Source organism: Macrobrachium rosenbergii, chromosome 50 (assembly GCF_040412425.1).
Source record: "Macrobrachium rosenbergii isolate ZJJX-2024 chromosome 50, ASM4041242v1, whole genome shotgun sequence".
NCBI classification, from domain to species: Eukaryota; Metazoa; Arthropoda; class Malacostraca; order Decapoda; family Palaemonidae; genus Macrobrachium; species Macrobrachium rosenbergii.
In genome coordinates this window covers 11136375-11162979 of record NC_089790.1, presented here as the reverse complement: position 1 = coordinate 11162979, position 26605 = coordinate 11136375, and the positions used below count along the sequence as shown (strand labels likewise).

General features: G+C 36.0%; 1 protein-coding gene across 1 annotated transcript in view; it reads right to left on the bottom strand.

Annotated features, from left to right (window-relative positions):
- LOC136832599 (serine/threonine-protein phosphatase 6 regulatory ankyrin repeat subunit B-like) overlaps window positions 1-26568 on the bottom strand; it is a 713268-nt gene extending 686700 nt beyond the window's left edge. The window contains exons 1-2 of the mRNA XM_067093780.1: window positions 26284-26568; window positions 21613-21682 (exon numbers count right to left, since the gene is read on the bottom strand). The gene's annotated coding sequence lies outside the window, so the exon portion shown is untranslated. The remainder of the gene's footprint in view (window positions 1-21612; window positions 21683-26283) is intronic.
- Window positions 26569-26605: the final 37 nt, after the last annotated feature.

Below are 26605 nucleotides of genomic sequence, written 5' to 3'. Positions count from 1 at the left end.
AAATCCGTAAAACAAATACACGACAATACCATCAGCAACAAAATGAGCCATAACATCTCTTACAAAGACAATGGGCAACAACATCTGAAACTGGGCAGGCAACAGCCAAAACAACAACAACATGTTAATAACAAGAAAAACGAGCGTCACAAAACAGGCCATTCACAACCAGAACTTTCATCCCTAAAGAGAAAAATCTGGGAAACGAAAGGTTTCACTCAGTTCGCAACGTTTTGTCTTGAAGCCACGTGTTATTGCGAGAAATCTTTGTAAAATCAGGAATAAACAAAGAGGGCTACAATATGAGATATAGGTCAAGATGCTACCTCTAACTTACGTAATCTGTATCTAGATATGAATGGGATGGATATGTAACAGAAATAATGAGTATTTTCTAGATAAACTGCAAAGCTTCTCACCTTTGCCCATGTGTAACTCAACTTCTTGCGAAGCTAAACTGTACACCAAGTATATCAGGCGACTGAAATATTTCATATCTTTACAGCAATTATAACATATATCAACACATGTAAAATCATAAAGGGCATGTATGTGATTTTATAGTACTAACAATCGACTCTTGTTTAAATCTGAAAACTGATCTTAGGATCCTTAGAGAATCTTGGAATGGCAATAGTCTCTGTCTCTCAGTCTGCAAACAAGCATCAATTCCAGTAAGCGGAAGATTTTTTCCCCGAAGAACACTTTCACGTAAAATAAATAGATCGTTTCCAAAGTCTCTAACATGGAACCGTATCACAATGGGAAAAAAATGCTCAGAGGGTCTGCGGGTGGGAAAGGTAAAATTTACGTGATAATAAAAAGTAAAGAGACAATTAGAAAAGAAAACCAACATCTGGTATCTACTCCAAAGATCTTGAGTCAAATGACAAATAGCAAAAGGACGTGTCTGGGACACTAGGAATTGTCTCATGTCGTCAGAGAGAGAACGTGTCAACCGTACAAAAGAGAAACAACACAACAATCAACAGACAAAAATAATAATAAAAGACGTAAAAGCGACTTGAGAACAAAAGTATGAGAATACTTTAAACAACGATAAGCGAGCTCAACAGGTGCAACACAAAAGAAGAGCAATAAAAGGCTGAGAAAACAAACCGCTCGGAGCGAGAAGAGGGGCCATGACTGCGCTTACAAGGACTGTGGTTGTCAATTTTTAGAACTGCATCAACTGTGGTTGTCAATTTTTAGAACTGCATCAACTGCGGTTGTCAATTTTTAGAACTGCATCAACTGTGGTTGTTAATTTTTAGAACTGCATCAACAACTACAACCTCTCAACCCCATTAAAAAAAAGAGAGAGAAGAAGCAGTCCGAAATAAAGTAGCAGAGTCTACGTTGGCTAATAACAACAATGGACTAACTATACATTTAGTAACTTGGAACTACTTTAGCTACAAATTCCTTTACACGGGTAAAAAAATAATGTATTTTGCGCGTTTGAAAAATACTTTTCATCTTCTTTCATATAGGCTAGCACAACATTTAATATGCGAAGAATTTGTCTGAAATTTCTATCTTTAAAACAATTCATTTTCATGGAGTCTTCGTAATATATAAAAAAATTTAGCATACTTCCATGATATAGGAGGATCACGTTGACTGCACAAAAACCAGTCGATTTCATCATTACAGTAATTACTCATAACATTACGAATTAAAGCAAAAACCGGCCAAACACAAAGCATAGACGTGTATGGTGAAAGGTTATTTGTACCTTGCCAGTGAGGTGTCCATCACTGTCCCTACACCACAGGAGCACAGCATATTGTTTTATTTGCATATTCATTTTTTATAGCGACTGGAATTGCCTGTATGAAGTCACCTAAAAGTTATATATTGTGATTGTGTCCTAGGACGTATTTTACGTAGGTGCCACATCAAATCGCTTAATAATTTTCTGTCACGTCAATATAACCTGAAAGGGCCTTTGAGAAATAATTTTGTAAACGGCATGGATTTCAATAATAAAAAATTATTTCTAGTGTACGAAATATGAAATCGGACATTTTTCGGTTGGTAGAAGGTATACGGTATTTAAGATACCGTTACACGTCGAAGACAGATATACACACCTGTCTAAACACAGATTTGACTGTGAATAGTTTTACACACCATTGTGCACACACACACACATATATAATATACATAGACAGACACACACACATATAATGTATATATATACACACACATATGCATAGTTTTACACACCTTTGTGCACAAACACACACAATACATGTATACATATATAATATACATATATATATATATATACCGTATATACATATATATATATATATATATATATATATATATATATATATATATATATATATATATATAATATATATATAATTTCTGAAGATCATATAACAAAGGGATATATATATATATATATATATAAAATTTCTACACGTTCACTGCATGATGACCAACCAATGCTACCTAAAAACCCTAAGATCAAAGCAAACGACTAACCTACTTCTAAAACAGAATATCAAAGCAAGTGGTGTTCACGTAACTCTCTTGAGTCCCTCTTTTAATTGTAATTATGTCAGAACTGAGTGTGGACAGGAGTTGTGGTTCATGCAGAGGCGATGTCCACAGCTGTGAAAATCTCATGAAAAATAGCAGTTAATTCAGGATTTGAAATATTTTCACATTTGATAAAATACGGTGGACTTAACTCCTGCAAGAAGAAAAATGGGAGAGAAACCACACGTTCAAGATTTAAAAAAATATATACACCTGTGTTAGATCTTTCACATTCACAATTAATCCCTGATCCCCTTTACCTGCCGAGAGCGACCAGATTCACTGAACAGCAGCACCAATATGTGGTAAATGTGCCTCGCTGTCGAACTTCTCAGTTCCAGAGGTCCTTTATTCCCCACACCGTTGGACTGTGGAACAGCCTCCCAGAGGATGATGTGCAATTGCAATGCATTACTACCCTAATACTATTCTCCATTTTAAGACATTTTTATCTATTTATTAATTCATTTTTTTTAATAAGTGGGATCTCTTCTTTCTGTATTTCCCTTTACTTCCTCTTATTTCTTCCTAATGAACACTGTATTCTTTGGAAGCTTGAATTTCAAGTCAGTGGCCCCTGTGGGGCTTGTTCCATATGGATAATTTTCATCTAATGAATAATAATAATAATAATAATAATAATAATAATAATAATAATAATAATAATAATAATAATAATAATAATAAAGTAAATACGTCAAACTGAATCTGAACCCTATGCTGTCGATAACGAAATAACATAAGAGCCACAAAGCTCTTCAAAAGCCGGCTTAATCGGCAACATCAAGGTATATTTTTAGTCTGCTTCATGTTATAAGATTAAATAAAAACCAAAGCGATTAATTTTCAAAGAGTCGTATCAATGTATGAAAGAGCATTCAAAAGCATTCCAAAAAACTGTTTCAGGAATAATATTCTGAGTCAACTGAAAAGCTTTAGGAAACTGAATGGCAGCCGAGGCTCAGGTATAAAATACAGGTAAATGACTGTCACAGTAATTAGACACATAAGGGCCTCATGCGTGCGATAAGTGCAAAAACATCTTCATCTAAGAAGGACGAACTAAAGTCAAAGGTTGTTTTCGTCATACACCTCAAAATGCGTCTTCTAGAAAAACAAGTTTTCTGTAGAGTCTACTGCTGTTTGAAACTCTCAGCCACGGCGCATGCAACTCTCAGCCGCGGCCCATGAAACTTTCACCCACGGCCCGGTGGTGGCCTGTGTTGTTGGCACAAAACGGTGCCAGACGTACGATCATGATTAACTTTAAACTTAAATAAAATAAAAACAACTGAGGCTAGAGGGCTGCAACTTGGTATGTGTGATGATTGGAGGGCGGATGACCAACATACCAATTTGCAGCCCTCTAGCCTCAGTAGTTTTTAAGATCTGAGAGCTGACGGACATACAAATACCCATCTCAACAGTTTTCTTTTACAGGAAACTAACAATCAACATAGGAAAAATGAAACTTAAAAGATTTATGTGCCATCACATCTACACAAAGGATCAATATAATGATAGTAACCAATTTATGAAACTGAACTAGTTCAGTTTCAGTCTTTTCTTCCTTCCAATTTAGGACGTACTATTTTACAGAGAATGATACAATCACCATCGCACACAATGAAACAATTTTTTTTTAAATCTTTATGGATTCTCTTCAACATCACGTCGTCAACAAGTAACAAACAATATATTTTTGAAATATATTTTTGAAATTCACATAATTGGCAGCCGGATGCCTACAGTATGTTGAAAAATACATCGGTATCAGTAACTTTAAATATAACTGTATATTTATAACTAACTTGAAAACTACATCTCGTGGAGAGAGAGCTAAGCAATAGTACCCAAGTTCCACCCCTGACTGAGGACACGTAGACAGCGAGCTCCGTTGAAATTCCACATTATCTCTGTTGACGTAAACAGTTAATTGTTTATCTAGTAGTTAGATGGCTGAAATTAGATAGAACAGAATTTAGTCCAGAGGCCAAGCGCTGGGAGCTATGAGGTCATTCAGTGCTGAAACTGAAAATGAGAGTGAAAAGGTCTGAAAGGTGTAACAGGAGGAAAACCTCGCAGTTGCGCTATGAAACAACTGTTAAGAGAGGGTTGAGGACAGTAAGATGGAAGAAAGAGATGGTGAACGGAGGTACAGTAAAGGGAATAAAAGAGGTTGCAGTCAGGGGCCGAAGGGACGCTGCAAAGAACCTTAAGTACACCGCTTGAGGTGCACTAAAGGCATTAACCGAACTGAATGACTGCAAAAGGGTCACAGGTTCAGCAACCATATTCCAAAAACCTAATCAAAAGATACATAGTCAACGAGAATGAGGAGCAGGCTGACGCAACGGTTGATTTCCAAAAAAACTGATACTGGTGGAAACCACAAACTCACAGGGTTGTCAAACACAAATGCAGTTCTAAAAATATAGCAACAAAAAAAAAATACACACTCACAGAGGACCGAAAAAATTATCCCTTGCTGCTGACAGGCGGGGAAGCTCTACAGAAGTAAAAGGACTTACGTTTAGAATATCAAACGTACGGGCAGCTCTTGTTTCATCTCTGCTCATAGGGTACCATCGGAATCAATAAAGCAAAACGTCTCCCTCGTCAACACTGAATGAGCGGGCAATATGCACCGTACAGCAAGACGAATCAGGGTTTGGGAGTTTTTTTTTTTTTTGAGAACTAAACAACATTGGTAATTAGAGTTCTGGAAGGATTTACTTCTCTTAATGACTACCAAGTCTTCAAATAAATAGATGGAAAGAAACAAAAGAAGATGTCTGGAAGCAGGATACCTGACAAATGAATGAGACAGAACGAAACATCAAAACCAGTGCGAAGTCATTTAAATGGAAGTACGGTCATCTGAATTTACATAAGGTGCGACATGAAGAAATGGCTTCCATGTTCATGCATAGTCTAGGTAGATTATTCTCTGACTTCTTGGATGTGGCATACCAAAGAATAAAGTACTAAAATCCCAGGCTGAGATTAATAACATGAGCAGGCTGAGTAAACAGGTATAGTTCATTAAGATTTTAATTTATACAAACCGAAAACCAGTTTGTAAAGATAATTAGCCCCTCCAATCACGTTTATTTTCATGTCTACTGTCTCAAGTTACAGGAAAATTTTTACTCTATCTTTTTCTTCTGTTTGAAAATTCAGGGCTTACATAACTTATTTATCTCTTATAGTGTACAACTGTAACTTATTATTCACTTCATCTAACAAACCTAGCGACCGATATATTCACCTCTTTTCCTGAATACTGCCGGCATTGTTTAAAAATGTCATTATAATCACAGTAACAAATTATATTCCATAACACATATCAAGTGACTTGAGATGTTATTTGTAATTTTATTTAACTTGACATTTACACAGTGTTTTGCTATTAGGCTACTACTAATATCATCCCTATCCAACGCACCCCCTTTCCCCTCCAACTCCTTTGTATCCCTCCCCTCTCTCTCTCTCTCTCTCTCTCTCTCTCTCTCTCTCTCTCTCTCTCTCTCTCTCTCTCTCTGTGCATGTATGTGTATATATATTTGTGACAGTAAGTTTATATGGAATAAAAATTATCCAAAATAATTATTCATATAAAATTCTGTGGCCGACGTAATAAACACCCCAATTTCCTATAAATCTGAATGTAAAGTCAGTACATCATTATAACATTCACAGTCAACAGCTTCCCTGCAATTGTTCAAATAACCGATGACTGGCAAGTTTTCTGGGACACCTTTCAGTACATCAACGATCTTGCCCAACAGGTTGAATGAAGCCCCTCTTTACCAATAACCACTTTTATTGGCAAAACACAAGGACCTCTGAAAAATCTAATAGCGCAAAAAAGCGGATTCAAAGGATCACTGAGAAACCTGAAACAAAATCTCCACGAAATAAGGACAAAGGAAGACCAAAGTTACAATCAGCAAAAAGTCACAAGACAATCTGAAAAGGAAATGGAAGGACATCCACTGAGAAAAATCTGCTTCACTGTCTGTTATAAATGGAGAAAATAGGTAAATGTGTTTTTGGGAAATTGAGAGAGAGAGAGAGAGAGAGAGAGAGAGAGAGAATACAACTGTCACTGGACAATATTAAACACAAACATTAGAACGCTCAGAAACAAAAAGAGGAGAGTATTATAAACAACAGTCAGCTGCATAGATAAAATGTACGTGACACAAAAAGGACAAAGACAAACAGAAACAAAAACAAAAGCAGAAAAAAAAGAAACAGAAAAAGGCAGCAGCGTACCCAACATCAAAATGACGGACAAAGATGCACTAAACAACAGATGTCATATTAAAATAATATCAGCATCAGCTCACTCATCAATGCCTCTCATAGCGAAGCAAAATGCACTAAACAGACCAATTACGATCACAGCCCCCATACGCAAAGAATGAAAGAACAGAAAACGAAATTATATCTGCCTCGTCTAAGGTGTGTCTTCGCTTAATCGTTGGATGATGTATCACCAACATCTCTTTAATTTTTTCATCTTCAGTCCGTGGAAAAATAAGTAAGTATAGCTTAGTTTTACCAGACCACTGAGCTGATTAACAGCTCTCCTAGGGCTGGCCCGAAGGATTAGACTTATTTTACGTGGCTAAGAACCAACTGGTTACTTAGCAACGGGACCTACAACTTATTGTGGAATCCGAACTACATTATAGCGAGGAATGAATTTCTATCACCAGAAATAAATTCCTCTAACTCTTCATCAGCCGGCGGCGGGAATCGAACTCTCGAATGACGGTCTGAAGCTCAACCAACTCGGCCAACAAAGGGTCAGTCCGTGGAACTATTTAGCTTGCTCTCCTATTTTTCAGCGTACCACTATTACACTATTTAACTATGCATATAAATTGCTTACTTAAAACTCTGGCTAAGGATAATAGTGTTTAGCTTTTTCGCCAGTTCTCTTAGGTTCTTGAAGTTCAGTAGACTGACCGATGTTCGGTTATTTGAAATATGCGGCTGCGAGTGATATGGGAGGTCTGATGACATGGACAGCTTGATTCACTAACCCCAAGCTCAGTAGATTTCCAGAGTGTTGGCATCTGAATGAGAACTACCTAAGTTTGGTTTACTAGCTTTCACTTAACAGGAAGCGACTGAGGAGTTAGATACTTTGCGAGACTGTCTGAGCAATACCTTGTGACAATTTGACTGCTGCTGTAGATTTCCACCTTTAAGTCATATTATATGAAGAAGTGCCTATTAAAGAGCGTTGAGCTTAGGTGTACAAGTACGTGGTGTTAAGACAGGCGGTTCTCAATCTAAAAATTGGTATCGTACTTTATCAGAGCTATAAGAATAATACTGGGTAACTTGGTTTTTCAAAACAATCACGAGAACCACCAGATTTAAGGAACTGATGTCAGAAGATTTGAAGCAAGATTAACCAAGATCACAGAACTGCTAACTAGTATTGTAGACATCCCATGCTAATTTTTTGTGTGGGTGTGCATGTGTAAATAACAATGCAATGAAAAAAAATTTTCACTTACTGGTTACACGAGATTGATTAACAACTCTGCAAAAATTCAAATCTGAAATCTTTATATGGTGATTTGTTTAGGTCGTTATCATGAAATCACAAGACTGATATAATAATACAGAGATACACTTTTTTTACTGAATGAGTGAATGAACTGTATAACTAAAATATTACCATATTATTCTGACTCATAATGAGAGTTGCTCCTTCTATCAGGCAGCTTAAGAATGGTCACGTCGTCTTACATTTGGATTGCAAGGTTCACTGAGTGAGTCTTCCTGTATGACGACTAAACTTTGGAATTTTCTCCTTACATGTTTCTTCTGGACTCTTATAACCCTTCATCTTCAAGAAGAAGGTATACTTCCCTAATGGGTAAGCCCAAAACCTCGTTTTCTTTGGAGGTAGGGTCAAACAAGGGCATTAATCTTCTTTCAATGGGCTTCCCTTTTAAAGTAAAGTCCTAAATCACTACCTGAAACAACCATCACGTCAATAGTCAGACTCCGAGCAAAACCAAAGGTCCATAAACACTACTCTGAAACACCACACAGATAAATAGCCTAATGGTTTACCAGAAAAACATACAGTTATTGCTCACTTCAAAACTTCGAATGTTCAAAAACACACCACACTCTGAAGTTATTTAAAATTTCATTTTAAATTTAATGTGCTAAGATGCACTCAAAAGACACAATTTCATCGAATAATTCTAAAATCTTTGGGAATAAATTCAATGTGCTAAGAGATTCAAAATCATAACAAGGCTTAAAACCCCACTCGATCCTAGCGAGCTAACAGAATCCTTGGGCTCTTCCGTAGAAAGTTAGAAACTAAAAAACAGCCTTGGAAACCATGCCACCGATCTGGAATCCCCGCCATAAAACAATGAAATAAACAAGAAGTTATTTAAGAAAAAGAACGAATGAAGAGAGGATGTATAGAAAATCCCCGGTCATTAGCAAAAGTCACGTTATCGCGGGTTGATCGTTAATTAATCAAATAGCCTTTGTGTTCCTTAATGGCATAATTAAAAGCTTCTGTCGATCCCGACTCCTGTAATAGACATCACCACTCTCTCTCTCTCTCTCTCTCTCTCTCTCTCTCTCTCTCTCTCTCTCTCTCTCTCTCTCTCTCTTTCGCGTGTGTGTGTGTGTAATGGCTTATACGAAGCCCCAAATGGAACCTTCTTCAACAGAGGTAATTAGCTCAGCCTATTCTATAGCCACTTCCGCCTTTACCGAGTCGCTCTTGATGGCGGAAATCGAGGTTATGAAATTATGTAGGTATGCTTTTATGTGCCGTACGTATTTAATTTTAGGAAACATCCTCTAAGATTTATTTGTGAATCTTCGTTACAAATGTTGTATGTTGTGTGTTTGCATCACTGTAATGGACACTGATTTACATGACAAACAGGGCGTAATGATACTCGCAGTGCGTGTATGAGGATATGTTTGCTGCCAATGCATTAGGCAAGTATAGATCAAAACTCCCTGTGGATGTAAACCACTTTGATCATGGAAAAATACCTGTATTCTTCCCATGTACCAGCCTGGACTATCTCATAATACATAAAACTTATATTTAACTATTTTAAAGTGGTTTACTGCAATCTATGAGATGTACAAAGGAATGTCCAAATAAACACATGCATAGCCTTTAAACTACACAGAAGACTCATCAGCAGACTGTCAATCTCCCCTACCCTACACACACACACACACACACACACAAACACTATAGCCATTACCCTCTATCTTGCACAAACTCTCTCGCTTCCTGGATGAGAACCCTCTCCCTAATACTTCTTCCCCGACATCCACCCAACCCTTCTTAAGTTTTCCTCTCCTCCTTCCTTCTAAAATTTCAAATTTGTCAACTTTTCACTAACCTATTATCCTCCATGCTTTCCACATGACCAAACACAATTAAAATACAATGATGCATACTTTCACTTTAGTTAGCATTTTTACCCTCTTACATATCTCCAAATTCCCCCTTTTCGATTCTTCTTCTGCCATAGGTATCACAAACAATTCTTTTCTACAGCTTCCATTTATATTCTTCCACTTGCATTCAACATCCATACTTCATTTACATACAGGGAAGTTGGTTCAACAATCCCTTAATAAACTCTAACGTTGGCTTCCACAGACACTCCAAATTTCCTTCCAACCTTTAGCACATATACTGCTACCGTGCTTCTTTCAGCTCTCCTTGGATTCATCTCCTCTCTAACTACCAACATCTCAAACGTTCACTCCCAACTAACAATAAATCTACTACTTCCACTCCCCACCATCCATGTTAACATTCTTTACTCCATCTAACTGGTTTTCATTTACTTTTATAGCCTTACTTTTGGTCACATTTATTTTCATCTTTTACCTCTTGCAAACATTTTAAAACCCTTCACTGAATCACTACAGCAACTCTTCATTGTCACCAGTCATAACTATTATCCACTAACATCTGCCTTTCCATGCAACATTTATGTCCCATCTTATCACACGACTTGCAAACTACATCCATAGAGACATTAAAAACAGACCCATGTTTACACCAAACCTGTCGCTCTCCTGCCTAATTATCTAGTACATTCTTTTTTTTCTATCATAAAAAATTTTCAACCGTTCTCAGTACCTTATTTTCAATCACACATTCTCAACATCCTCGCTTTCAAATTTCTAACATAACGATTTCATAACAAAGACCTAATCCACGCATCCTCTTCCTAGTCCAACACTCCCACTGTTCTTCCCCTATCATTCCTTCTTTCATCTTTCTTACTCTATCAGAATCTTACCATACCATATCTTTCAGTCTCCTGTAACACCTTTACATTAAAACAACAGAATAACTATTCCTCTTATGCATACCTACGAAACTTTCTTATCATCCGGATATATCTTACAAACCCATTCAACCACTCAATCACACAAAGCCCACTTCACTACAGCATCTCAATTGTCTTTATATCAACTCCAGGTGTCACTCCACTCTTCAACCAGTTAATTAACCTCCTTATATCCGCAGCAGTATTCCACAAACAGCTATAAACTAACCCTTTCTGCTCTCAGTTCGTCCTCATTTCTGTCCTCTACATTAAAATACAAACTCCATTAATCCAGGAATTCATTCATTTCAGACAGTATCTTTTATTCCCAGAGCCATTTGTTCATTAACCTTTCTGTATTCACTTCCCTACAGAACAATGTTTCATTCTTCTTAGGAGTTCGTTTTCACCTTCCCTCTGTCTGAACTCCTGTTGGGTGCCAGATGTGTTCGCATATTTACAAACACACATGGTTACACACACACATTTTCTTTCAGTACTTAAACAGTCTTTTTTGGCTGTACGTGGTCAATATAACAGTCAACCTGGGGAAGGCTAGTACACAAAAATATCTCAGATAAAACTCCTTGCACGTTTTAGTTTCAATGACGCTTCATCTGTCATTGTCTAACTTTACATTTTGCATACCTCACACCAGTAATCTCACGAAGTAAAAAAAAAAAAAAGCTAAGGTTCTGTCCTTCGTGACGCTCCTGGCATCAATTTTTTTTTATCTACACTTGTGTTTGATTAGAAAATATCTATCAAGCTACTTTGCCGTTTTGTCTGCATGGTCGAGCGACCTTAATTTTGGTTTTCGTTTTTACCGGTGAATTTTCTACAGTCCTAACTCCACTCTTTCATTCCTTAACATTTCCCTCTTCCTACTCTACGTGCATTTTTTTCCAACGTAATTTAGTTCATGTGGACTATCAAGCATCGACGCCACTCTTCCATGAAGAAGGTTTAGTACTGTCAGATCTTTATGCATTCAAGCTTGCCACTTTTGCCAATACTCTTCTTGTCGACACTTTATGGAAAGTCCGCATGACTTTTATTATCTGTTCCATTCTATACTTGCTTAAGCATTCTTTCTACAAGCTATTGCAATATTCAACCACAAATGCCAATGCAAATGTATTACCGCTGCACTGCCTTGAAATTGTTCTTTAAATAAGTTTTTTTTTTTATTTACAAGCCTCTCATTTTACCATCCAATCACCACAATATAAAACTTCCCCAACACTTCTGCTTCCAAAAGATATGATGTTTACACCATTGGAATATCACATCTGTCTTTTCATCCTTTATTTTTGGTTAAAAAACTAAATTTGTTTTCTCCTGTCAAAGATATTCAGCTAGCATTCACGTCGTCCCTTCAAACAATCAAATAAAAGACTGATTTTTTAAAATATTAAACACGTTATTCTTAACATGATTGCGTCTATAAATGACAAACCTCATTCTTTGAAAAATAATGATGTATGCCTCTACTTGATGCTTTTCCTTAATGTGTATATGTATCCGATTTTCAATAATCAAAACATTTTTTACAGTATTTTTTCAAATTCCTCCTTGGCACTTCGAGCCTAATAATAATAACTCTCTCTCTCTCTCTCTCTCTCTCTCTCTCTCTCATACACATACGTCTTTCAAACTTCCAATTTACGTTCATCTATCACCAATGACCACGGGAGGCGAAAATTTTCACAGTGAACTGAAGTTATTTGTTTTATAATCGCCACCTGATCCCCCTTCAGCCAATGAGGTGCCGTGGCGAGGCTTCCCCTTCAAAATCGGCCAACTGGAGGAGGGACGGAGACAATAGCTACCACAAAGAGGTGCCTGGAAACCGAGGAAAGAAAATATGTCTTGGCAATGCGGGGAGAAAAACGTTTTGGCACGCGGGCCAAATACCAGCATGTGGCCTCAGAGCAATCGATCAAGAGCGAAGCCTTCAAATGAAGACCTCTTCAATTGGGCTCCACCTCAAGCCAATCAGGAAAACGGCTCGACAACGGTGCGAATTGACACCGCTATATTCCTCAGCGAAAAAAAATGATGATGCAATAGTCTGTCTATATAGATATTCTATCCTGACATATCCAGCGATACTGAGTGGAGCGGCTGTCTGACTATTTTCTGGTACAGAAAAGGTTTCATTATACTCTACAACGAGGCCATTAAATGCAATCAAATTTTGTGAACGAAAACTACAACATTTTTTCTTTGGTCCAAGCATCAGTTCCATCAAGTTTGTCACAAAAATTGGAAAATAAAGTTACCGTATTTTGAAAATGGGGGTAACGTTCAGAACCGAAAGTGCCCTGCAGATATGTCATAAAAAAGCAAGGATGACCAAGACACTGTAGCTACTTTTACAATGAATATCATCATCTTTCATTGCATATGTTCTTACATAAATCAAGTATGTAAATACACACACACACACACACATATATACAGTGTATATATATATATATATATATATATATATATATATATATATATATATATATATATATATATATATATATATAAACTGGCACAATGTTTTCGTTCTCCGAGCTAGTGTTGTGTGTGGGGGGCACGTATGAATGTGTTTATGTGTGTATATATGTATGTATATGTATAGTATATATATACTGAAACTCAAAATCCCGTGCATTCATAAACTTTTTGGAGGCAAAACTATGGTGCAGTGAGTTCTCACTACCCTCAAGGTTTATGTTTACAGCGGCATGTCTTTGATTTTTATAGCTGGATACCCAAGATGGGATTTATTAAAGATTCAAGTTGGACTTAACATTATAACATATTAAAAAATATAATATATATTACATGCACACATTATTACACATACACACATATATATATATACTATATATATATATATATATATATATACTGTATATGTACATATAAGTATATATATATATTAAACATATATATATATATATATATATATATATATATATATATATATATATATATATAATAGTATATTCGTTTATTTTTTACCGATTTTATCATATCAACGCATTCGTTAATTTTTACCGTTTTTCGTTCGGGCAGATCGTTGGCAGTGCTCTTTGCTTGTTCAAGCGTTTTATAGTAGTTAAGGAAGATAGTTCTAATCTGATGATATCTTCCTTCCCATGGTGACGTGGAAGCATACTGAGTTACTATCGGGACCAGTCCAAATTTGCTCCCGGCCAGTAATTCTCTGAACGCTAAAAAGGGTAAGCATGTTCTCTGGAAGGAATATATCTGCTGGAGGGCAGCAGATTCTTCTAGATCGTTGTACTGTTGTTTGCAGTTTGGTTACTTCCTTTGCTGACCACCGTCTTCTGCTTCTTGTGAGGTTTTCTACGTATCGCTGCTGTCTCGCCGGGTTCATTATATTTCCTTCACCTATTGCGAGGACGTTTGGCTACGAGGTGCAGCTGCTGTTTCATCAAGTGACCTCGTCTCCTTCGCTTCCTACCTGGACGATTCGAGCGTCACTGTTAACGCTTTTGCATCAACTGTGCTGTTAAGTATACCTTAGTTTTACCAGACCACTGAGCTGGTTAGTAGCTCTCCAAGGGCTGGCCCGAAGGATTAGACTTATTTTACGTGGCTAAGAACCAATTGGTTACTTAGCAACGGGACCTACAGTTTATGGTGGAATCTGAACCACATTAAAACGAGAAATGAATTTCTATCACCAGAAATAAATGCCTCTAATTCTTCATTAGCCGGCCGGAGACTCGAACTCGCTGTCACAACCTTCACTCACTACTTGGACTATAGTCTCTAGACCTTTGATTAGTTAACGAGCATCAGAGATTTATTTCCTCGAGTACGTTGTATCCCTTCACGAACTACTATTTCGTTTTTTAGTCATCTACGGCAGTTTCATCGAGTGGATTATATTGTCTGCGCCGTGGCCAAGAGAAACAGAAGGTCTGCCCACTTCTCCCTACATCCCCCATGAAGAAGGAGCTTTGTCTACCTCCTTATTGCGTTAGCAGGCGCAAGTACCTCTCAGATACGTCATCGCCTACGCAGTTACCCCAGGCGGGAGGCGACTCTACCCAATTGGGTCGACCTTGTCTCTCTTGGCCTTGATCTGCGCTTACTTCATGGTTGTTTATCACACGACGAACTTTGGTGAGGATATCAACCGTTAGAATTTAACGATCAAGATCGTCAAGTTTCATTCCCCTAGACCCACGCTGCTGCTACTGCTACAATTCGGTCTGTATACAAGATCTTATGAGGAGTTAATTATCGGTATTAGTAACGGTCCTCCATTTAGGGCTGCTGCAGTATTCAATTGCTAAGGCATTCAGTTCTCGATGCAGTGACCTGATATTTATTTCTGCCGCCTGTCATTCGGTTAATGACCTACTTTGTGAATGTTTATATACATACATACATACATACATACATACATATATATATATATATATATATATATATATATATATATATATATATATATATATACTGCATATCATACTCCTTCACTGTCCTTTAACATCGCTGGTTATTTAAAGAAAATGTCATTTATGGGTTTTGTGCTGATTATTAAGTCCTCAAGTACTTAAGTCTTCTATTTATTTATGTTTTTTTTTCGAAACGGCTTCCTGCAAAACTAGAAAGAGCCTGCTTTAGTGTAATGAGCCAAAAGGTTAAGCTGTGACCATACTATATATATATATATATATATTTATATATATATATATATATATATATATATATATATATATATAAACTATATATTATATAATGCTAAAAATAAACTAGAAATTTATACATAACTTGAACCACGCAAAACTGAAATAAACTGGATATAATATATTTTGCTGCTGTTTATACTAGCTACTACGCAGTGGAATGTAAATAAATGGATGTAAGCAATATTCGTTTTCCTTCGGTGGTAACTCCTGCAGTCATTTTCCTCCGACCTGTCTATGCAAGTTAGAGATCACACCATGATAATGATTTTGGTGTCATATTGACGTGGAAAAGTTATACTTTACTGTAATATTTAAAAAAAACGCAAATCAACAAAAATCAAATTTGTCAGTAAATGATGATTTAAAGTAAATCAAAATCAAACACTTCTACACTTGCAGTTCAAGGTATTTGCCAAAAATGAAGTAATCGCAATATACAAACTTTTTTACCCCATACTAAACTGATAAACTACCTTCCCAATTAATACATATTAGACTGCTTTTAGATCAGCCATTGCGCAGTATGGTATGAGCACCCTAGTATATATTCAACGTTACGTCATTTCTCCTAATGGGTATCGGTTCAATAGCAAACACTAATCACCTCTCTCCTAACAAACACGTTTCAGCTAACACTCAATCGGTCTACTTCCTGCTCCGTCCACACATTTCAACTATACAGGGGTTTACAAAGGTAGACTAATGAGACAGTGCTTTGAGAAGACCGGTCACATGGAGGGCATGTTATGAAAACAAATTGTTCACAATAATAAATTATGTACGCATCACCATCTCATAGTTCAAGTTGTAACGCTGCATTACGCATGGAAACTCAGCAGCATCAAATGCAACAAGGATGATTCAATTCTATTTTGAACTGCACATGACATGAGTTTGTTTCAACGACAAATAGAGCTAAGACCAGTTTTTAAATCAATGATTAAAATACAATACAATATGGAAAATTCATCAACAAAACAATACGAAAGAAACCTCAATTTTAGTAGATTTAATTGACAAACTTCATTCACTTTTCTACGATCGCATTTGCCTTCACTTTCTTTCAAGAAGACGCCGATGGGATGTACAACCTAATACCTTACATAACCAAGCCACATGGGGAAAAAAGGTGGGGGATGAAGGGAAGTGTGGGCTTAGCCCCAAACCACACTAATATCTACCTCTTGGAGCTGATGCTCGCGTCGTTAACTTGTTTGCTGAATTTATTCACAAACATCAAACTTTTTCCTTAATATGACATCTTGGAAAAAACCATTTTAGCACATTCAACTCGAGCCAACATCAAGAAATCTTCTCAGACTGGAGAATGTTTAAAATGAAATGTAGATTAGGTGTATAAAGAAATGCTCTGAAAATGCGACTGAAAGCGATAAAAAAAATGGTTGTTGCACAGGAAAATACGAGTAACTATGTTATCCTGTGATTAACATCCACGACCACCGACTTAACTAATGGCCGAGTTTGTTGAAACTGAAATCGGCTGGCAATCGCACCAGTCCTAACCTCACTCCTATGAACATTCGTAGTCAAAGATTCACGCTTAACCAAAAAGGCCCATTCAAATACGGTCTTCTTTACAATCCTAAATAAATATTCCAGAAGTAAAGTATATATATATATATATATATATATATATATATATATATATATATATATATATATATATATATATATATATATATATATATAATATATATATATATATATATATAAATATATATATATATATATATATATATATATATATATACAAGTGCTACAGTTCCTATTATCGTTATTCGTTATTCATATATCTAATGAGAAAAGTAATATAAAAAGTAGGTTCATACATTATATATACCCTACTTTCTTACCTTTAGCCTATTATTACTGTTCCAATACACATTCCAGATGTGTTCAGAGTTTATTAATGTGCATAATACACGAGTACATAGCTATGATGGCACAGTAATAACACGTATCCATCAAGACTTTCTATAAGTGCATCAGTTTAAAAAATTACAAAGAACCGACTTGTGTATTCTGAAATGAGACTTGTGCAGATTTAACTACAGTGACTTTACTTACTGAAACCAAGATTTCACGTCAATGAAACCCACACAATCTCGCGATGAAATCCATTTTCTAAGATTCAAAGATCATCCAGGTATAATACCAGTGTGCCACGACATGACTTTCTCCGGGAGGACAACTTTCCGAGGAAGAAAGAGAATCTCGTTGACAGATTCAACCTTCTTATCTGCATTTGGCCCGGTTCCCAGTCTTTACGGTTACGTAACTCTCCAAAAGACTCCATAACTGAAATACGGATGCCTATTTGAAGGTTTATGTAAAAGTAAATTGGAAAGTGTCTGCTTTGAAGTCGAAATTCGAATGGATCGGCCCTTGAAGCCGACTTCTCTGGCAACAGTGAATTGTCTACATAAAATTCCATTTTGGTATCATAAAGACATCGCCTTCCCTTCTTGAGAGAAACTCTTTGGTCTTGCTATTAACTTTTACTTTCACTTTGTTCTTACATTAATTCGTCAACAGTCATTTCTTTATTACTATATATATATATATATATATATATATATATATATATATATATATATATATATATATATATATATATATATATATTTAGCCCAGAGAAAACATTAAAACCCATTTTCTTTCCAAGTTTTCGTGATAACGACGAATTATGGTTACAAAATATAATTAGATGATACCTCTATGATTAGTAACCCGTTGGATCCATCATCGCTTGTAATTTGTGATAAGGTTCTTAGACCTAAGTCGTCCTCCTCTCAAGTTTCGACCAGCTGCAATCAGCTAATTATCACGCATCTAATCACTACATTAATAAAACAAAAAATACGATGAGTTTCGAGTTTTAAGAGGTATCACTTAAATAGAGAGAGAGAGAAGCTTACGCATGTAACTGTACCAGTCACATAGATCAGTCAGTGTTCATTAAGGAGACTTAAAATATAACTGACGGTTAAGCAACCATCTTTAAAAATATATATATATATATATATATATATATATATATATATATATATATATATATATATATTTATATTATAAATCTTTTCCTTTTAAATTACTTTATATATATATATATATATATATATATATATATATATATATATATATATATATAAAGTATCTTAAAAGGAAAAGACTTAGAAATAAACCCTCGACCCGTTATATGCCCTTCACTGACATGACTGGAATATCGAATATACAGCTGAGGAAGATCACAGTATACTCTCTTCCACCTGTGCGAATATTACGAAACATTTAACAATGAATAATTTACAAGGTTTTTTAAATTTTTACACCTAATTTCGTTTTTAAGCATTCACACCTTAATTCGTCCTCATCCACTACTTACTGATTGAACGTTCACTTATATGCTTCATATCTCATATGACGAAAACTTCTTTCTTTCTTCGAATCTTCAGCTGAAAACCAGTATGGACAGAGTCAACCAAAGGGAAATCATCTCTGCAGAGAGAGAGAGAGAGAGAGAGAGAGAGAGAGAGAGAGAGAGAGAGAGAGAGAGAGAGAGAGAGAGAGAGAGAAAGAGATGGATAAACAAATACGAGGAAACAGAAAATAAAACCAATACATCCGAAATTCAAAAGACGACAGCAGGGAGCAGGAATGAATTTGCTCCTCGCTTAAATATTTGGAGATCAGAAGATTCCCCAACTGCACTAGGTAAACTACTTCACATTTTAGTTGTAGCAAAGATAAAACCTCCACTGTTTGCAGCGGCAGCCTGTCTGGTGTTGTGAACAAAATCAGCCAGGTCAGGTACAGAAGATTGCAGAGGATGTTTGTCACTGCAGTACATTTTATGTAACAAACGTTTATGAAGTCACTTTAAGCCTATGCTATGAATCAATATTAAGAGTTGAGGAATTTATTTCTGGTGATAGAAATTCATTTCTCGCTATAATGTGGTTCGGATTCCACAAAAAGCTGTAGATCCCGTTGCTAAGTAACCAATTGGTTCTTAGCCACGTAAAGTAAGTCTAATCCTTCGGGCCAGCCCTAGGAGAGCTGTTAATCAGCTCAGTTGTCTGGTTAAACTAGGGTATACTTAACTTTTTGGCAAAAAAAAAAAAATTGACTAATGACATAACTCATTCCACGAGACTGAGATGAGAGGCAGCAACGTACGACCACATTGGAGGACAGTACTTCAAACAAGGAAGAAGAAGAAGAAAAAAGTTAAAACGCTGGGATGTAATAGCTTCATCTCCGAACATTCTAAAACATTTCCGCAAGATGCCAACTTTTTTAGAAACAGAGGAAGCAATATTACGCATATGCTTCTCAAAAGTCAATTCATCAAAAGTTACACCTAAAACCTTGAAAATTACTGAAATTTAAAACCCTACTTTTAAATGTAAATCATTTTGCTAAAATTTCCCGCGGCATTTAGTACCAATAAAGTAGATTCTGGAGCAGCCATTCTCTCCATTTCTCTGTCAAAATTACAGTTACGTCACGAACCATTATTCTCTGCGCTTTTACTGAAACAACTGATTTACGAATAACTGTCAGATTTTCAGTTGCAATGTTGTTGAAAAACAACTAAAACCAACCAAACAATGAAGAGCAACGTTCATGCTAAATTCATTTATTAAGAGACACCGACTCCAAAATACAAAAATGCGTTCATTCAAAACATCGGCCCGGGCTGGGGATTACGCTGAGAAGAGGAGGGATGAAAACATACCAACGACCCGGCCTAATTGAAAGCCTTTCGGTTCTTATTCCAGGTGCTGTTACCCTTTCCTGTTACTATCTCCACCTTTTACTTACATCTCCACCGACTTCAGCCAAAAGCCAACGATCTTGATGAAACTGCAGGTTCGTTCAAAATCAAAATCAAAATTTAGTAAAAACCCGTCAAGACCTCATTTATCGCATAAACATCTCCAGCTGGAACCGAGTATCAGACGTTGTTGACGCAGGAAGCCTCCCTTCATAGAAAACGGGAGCTCTGTCTATTATCATGAACTGGCATCACAACAACAATGCTCGTCAACGCTGAAAAGTGATTTGTTATACAAAAGCTCAACAAGCACTTACTACATGTCGCAATACTGGACAATATTCCATTCTATCGCACACAATGAAGCTTCCGTGTGAATACAAAAGTCCGGTTCCGAAATTTTCCAAAAACAAGGTACAGCATTTCCCGTTTTCATCATTTTCAACATTTTTGCTCCGTTTAAAATCATGTCGAAACGTTCTCATAATCCCTGGTCAGACCTCGCACAACGATGTTTGAGCAAAAAAATTATATTTCATATCCTTGTATTGCTAGAACCCCGAATTTAGTAACAGTTATTTAATAACACTTATGGGTTAATCGCATTTCATACATGAGATGAATTTTTTAAGAGGATAAAAGCCGCTTTGTCGTATTCTGCATAATATCACTGGAATTTGCTTTGTGCCATTTACCTTTAAATGCAGTTTTCCATTTTGTAATGCTTCGTTAGCAAAGTTTTAAAAAGGAGAGTTTTGCGATTTTGCTTTCAGTTGTGATATAAAATGTAAAAAGAAACCTTCAGTATGTCCGTGTAGACACCCCGGGAGTAAGTATGTAATCAACGGATAGGTTTGCTGAAAGCAAATGGGTGTTACAGACTAATACACACATAAACAAAGCCACTAAACATCTTCAAAAAAATAACACACCTCATCTCGAAACAAAAGCCCAGTTCTCCTCGCTGCTGGGACATCTTCGTAAAAAAGCGATGTCAGGCAGGGCAGCCGATCGAGGCTACGGCCTACCCTAACGGCAAATCAAAAGTCCTTCGAAAAGAAGGCATCGTGCTTACCCCATATAAAAATGGGAAAAAGCACGTTAAAACGAAGAAGAAGAAGATTAAGCAGGAACATGAATACTTTTCAACGAAACAAACCTGTTCCAACGGAGCTTATTCGTCTGACTGCCTTTGCTGGATGAGCCCTGTCCTTTGGACGAGTCTTCACCTGAAAGGATGTTAAGGACCATATTATATTGGTTGGCTAATCATTAACATGCCGTGTACTGAAATAATGTACTACTGAGAAACTTAAATATAAATCTGACTTTTATACCAGGCAATAATACAATACTGATACCAATGAAGAGTAGAGAAACTATTCTTACAACAAGTTTACCGTTAGGATCCAATCATATTACTCACCACTCCAGGAAAAAGTACTAACATACACAAAAAAATAATAATAATAACTTATTACATGGTATCAACTCAGATTTTACGAAATAGATTAAAGCCAGCTGCCCGGACGAGTTTGTCTATATTCTAGAAGGAATGGAGGAAAGAGAAATAAGAGGAACAACAAAACATGCTTTTATGGAGAGTGGTGTTACACTATCTGCTCAGACACCCTAATTACTTCTGAATGATCAATATCTATATATGACTTACTAAAAAAATACTGTAAAACCAAAGAGTTTATCGTACTTTTTCCTAAGTCCGTGATTAAGAAAAGAATATTCAAATCTGCTCCATACAAGTAACAAAGATTAACTCAGTACTGAATCCACACACAACTGGGTACCATTATCCCAAAGGTAAAAAAAGGAAATTAAGTGTTCAGGATAGGAGTACTTATGCACATGTAACTCTTGGCACATTATTCGTGAAGCTCTATTACCCATCTTCGAGTAAAAATGAGGTTCCCATTTCTGTAAAGGGGTTAGAACTTAAGATAACATAAAAATAATGAATTAATATTTCCTTCAATGTACTTGAATATCGCAAGATAGAAACCAAATAGATCACACGGCCATATTAATGAGAGAGAAAATGAAAGCAGAGATATATTAGGAATTACACACGGGCAGATGCTAGCTGTGACCACCAATTTGTCATTGCCAGACAAAAGCTGAAGTTGAAAACAACCAACAAAAGAGTTGATACGAGTAAAGTATCTAGGATGAATAAAAATAAATAAATAAATAAATAATAAGGGGAATATGCTTCTTGAGACTTTTGTGACTGAATGTCTAAATAGAATTACTGTTTCACAAATCATATGTGATGAGCAGGCAATAAACAGAAAATCCATAAAAATAAGATAAGTACATCAATCTCATGGAAAAGTACTTGGAAGTGGGGGAAACAAGAGGGAAACCTTGGATATCTAATGACACCTGGGATGTATTCAAAAATAAAACACCTACAGGAAATTTTCAGAGAAATGAAAGACACAAAACAGAACATATTACGTACTTAGGTCTACACAATGGAGTTAAGCTGAACGAAGTGCAAGATTTTTCAAGACTATGAGAATGAGAAACCCGCCGATATGTCATCGTTACAGTCTGACAAACAGACGACATGAGTGGTAGGGCTTATAAGGGTTGCACATGTCGAAAGATAGCTATACACTACCTTGCAATAACAGTATAGCTCTACCAATGCCTCCCCGCTTTGTTATCCCTGTGAGGATTCAGCCTCTCGCAAGTCACGTCTCAGAACACATGCCTTACAGTGCCAGCGCACATGCGTATTAATATTTTTCTTTGAATGCTTAGTGTAAAGTTACCTTTGCTTGTTAAGATAATGGGTTGGTGTCAATTTACAGTTGAACAGTTCTATTATGTCAGAAAGATGAAAAGTTGTAATGTGCCCTTACCTATTCAAAGAAACTGCAAAACAAAAGCAAAACACCGATATCGCGGTAGGCAAAAATTTTGTTACTTTTCACTTTTTACTAAAAAAAATCACCAAAAATATAAAAATAAATACCTTACCTATCTCTGTACTGTCAAACTAGGATAAATTGCATTTCAATTTATATTCAATTTCCGTCCCGAGAAAAGTGCAATAAATGCAAAATACAAAAAATACATAGCATGAGAACTTTTTGGTGCAGACAGATTTTATAAGTTGCTGTACTTTAATGAAAAAAATGGATAAAGATTACTATTTTATTTTTAACCGTGCAAAAAAAAAAAAAAAACACCAAAAATAGTTTCTCCACTGATATACACTTCATGGCCATTTAAGCCACCTGTTCAGCAAGAAAGTTAAACAAACAAAATTTAATAGCAAACAAACGTCAGCCATAAATAAAACATTTTATGTTCCTTTTTTTTAATTCATAAACAACAGTAACATAGCAATATACAGGTACCAATTACTTATTTTCTATATAGTGCTAAAGTAACAAATTGCCCTTTTCTACGTATAATATTCAATATATTTTGTGCAAGCTATTCTACAACGGAGCGCAATCAAATAAATGTAAAATTTTAATCTAATTCCAACTGCAAAGCTCGGCATTTATGAACAAGGGTACAAAGCTCAAAGCAAAATCACAATGACAAAATTAATATATATATATATATAAATATATATATATATATATATATATATATATATATATATATACATAATAATATATATATATATATATATATATATATATATATATATATATATATATATATATATATATATATATATATATATATATATATATATATATATATATATATATATATATATATATATATATATATATATTTATATATATATATATATATATATATATATATATATATATATATATATATATATATATATATATATATATATTATACATACTGTACTGCTGCAGAACAACAAAACTGCTTGCACTAACACTAAAGGCATAAAGCTGCCAAACACTCGCTTGCTTATGTCCTCACCTTTCACTGTTCTCTTTTCTTGTTCAAATCCATGATGAACAAAGACTAGGCTACAACCAACATGCAGTAAAAAAAATAATTCAACTTGACAGTCAGTAAGAGAGCAGAAAAATGTCTTAACTCAACCAAGGCTAAAGAAAAAGTGCCAGCTTACAGCAGGGGAGTGGGGTTTTCCACCAATCACCCACCTACCTCTAATCAGCCACATTGTGGTATTGTTTTACTTTTATACTAGTAGCCAATATTTGAGTTTTGATGTTGATACGTAAGTCTCCTTGATACGCTAAATAAGAAAATCATACTAACTCTACCTCAATTTTACTGTTACTGTGATATTTACCAATAAATGTTACCAACTTGGACTTTTCTCCAGTTTTTCCTTTGTGTTTCAAGGGTGACACAATGGTTTTTGGGAGGAACAAAATATAAAGTAAGTGAAATACAAGATATATTCTAACATGGCCATGGTATTTCTGCAGATTCTGATAGTTATTATGGTAAGGTTTAATGACAGTTTGAAAGTGACAGCAGGCGCTAACTAGGTTAGGACCTAGCACCCTAGGTTAGGTTTGGTTGTAACCTTCTTATTTATTTTAATTTACAGTATCCTACGTTAGGCCAGGTGGGGGTACAGGGGGAACAAAGCTAGGTATGGACTGAGTGCTCTTAGTCAGGTGTGGCTAGGTTAGGTTGCAAACCTGTTCATTTTAATTTGCAGTGCCCCTGGTTAGGTGCAGCTAGGTTGGGCTGCAACCCTGTTTATTTTAATTAGCAGTGCCCTTGGTTAGGCTAGATGGGAGGGAGGTCCAGGGGTATGAATCCCCTGTTTAGGTAAGACTCAGAGTCCTAGGCTAGGTCAGGTTATATGCACCCAGGTATTTCACTCGTCATGTGTCTTCGCTCACCCAAAAACGTCACTTTCCCACTGTGGTCCCCTGTAATTGTAGGATATACAGGAGATGGTCCAATATCTTTAAAACTATTCATTTCCTAATAAAGTGAATGTTAGACACAATCAAAACACCCATTGAAACATAGGAAAAGTATACTTGCAACTCCAGAAATCAATTATGGTTTAAAGTAAAAATTCACCCACCTTCTTACCCCATTTTAATGTCCATTCCCAACTTACACTGAGTAATACTTTAAAAATACAATGAGAGTTTTTATTTCTGTAGGAACAAATGGGAGTTTCATTGTATACTATCAAAAACAACAAATCAACAGTTTTGATATACCCTTATAAAAGTGATGCTAAAACTACGGAGGGCATATGCAATAGGTCATTTATATGAGCTGTGCCTTGCTTAAAAGCAAATCAAAGATGCTTCAACAAGGATGCATCCTAACCTTAACTTACTACTGGGTACCATTACCATTCCCTGACCTGGCCGGAAGGGGGGCTAGGGCCGGGGTTTTGCCATCCTGGACCCCCAAACATCAGCCTACAAGGTACATAGCTGAACGTGTGCAAAACGTTTTAGCAATATTAACAGAAACTGAATCCCTGAGTAAATAATGTCAGGTAATGTTAACTTACGTAAGCCTAGCCTAGCCTAGTTTTAGTCTTCCACTTAGAATCAGTCTACCTTGCCTTACATGAACTTCGGCATACTAATAGTATAGCTTCCATTAAACTGTGTAAGGTTAGTCTAAAGTCTTGCCTGGAACGTGTTAGTAAAACTTCTATAACCTATATTCGGCCTAGCTTATAGAAACAGTAAAGATAGGCCTAGACAAGCATCTTTTCTGGCACGTCTGCAATTGCCTAACTAAATACAATTAGACATACGCTATCTTCAAATGTGGAGTGTAGGCCTAATCTACTTTCAAGCAGTTTAATTTGAATGCAATCTTAGTACTTAATTACATAAAAAAAAATACTTACGCATAACATGGGACGTTGTCTAAAAATTTATAATCTAAAATCCGGAAGCCACCAGGAGACATGGACTAGGTTAGGCCTTTTACACGACTGGATGCAGCTCTTGGCATTATTATCATTACTGTCATTTAAATGGGTAAATACAGCCCTTGGCGTTCTTTCATGAACTTTATGATGACAGTAAAGGTTTCCGGTGTCAGAATCACAAAAATAAAACAATTCTCACTATTTAAAGTACACAGAAAAACGAGGAACGCGGCGACCTTTACACATGATGAGTTGCAAACTGTTACGCATTGAAATCCGCCGAACCAGTTCAGAAAAT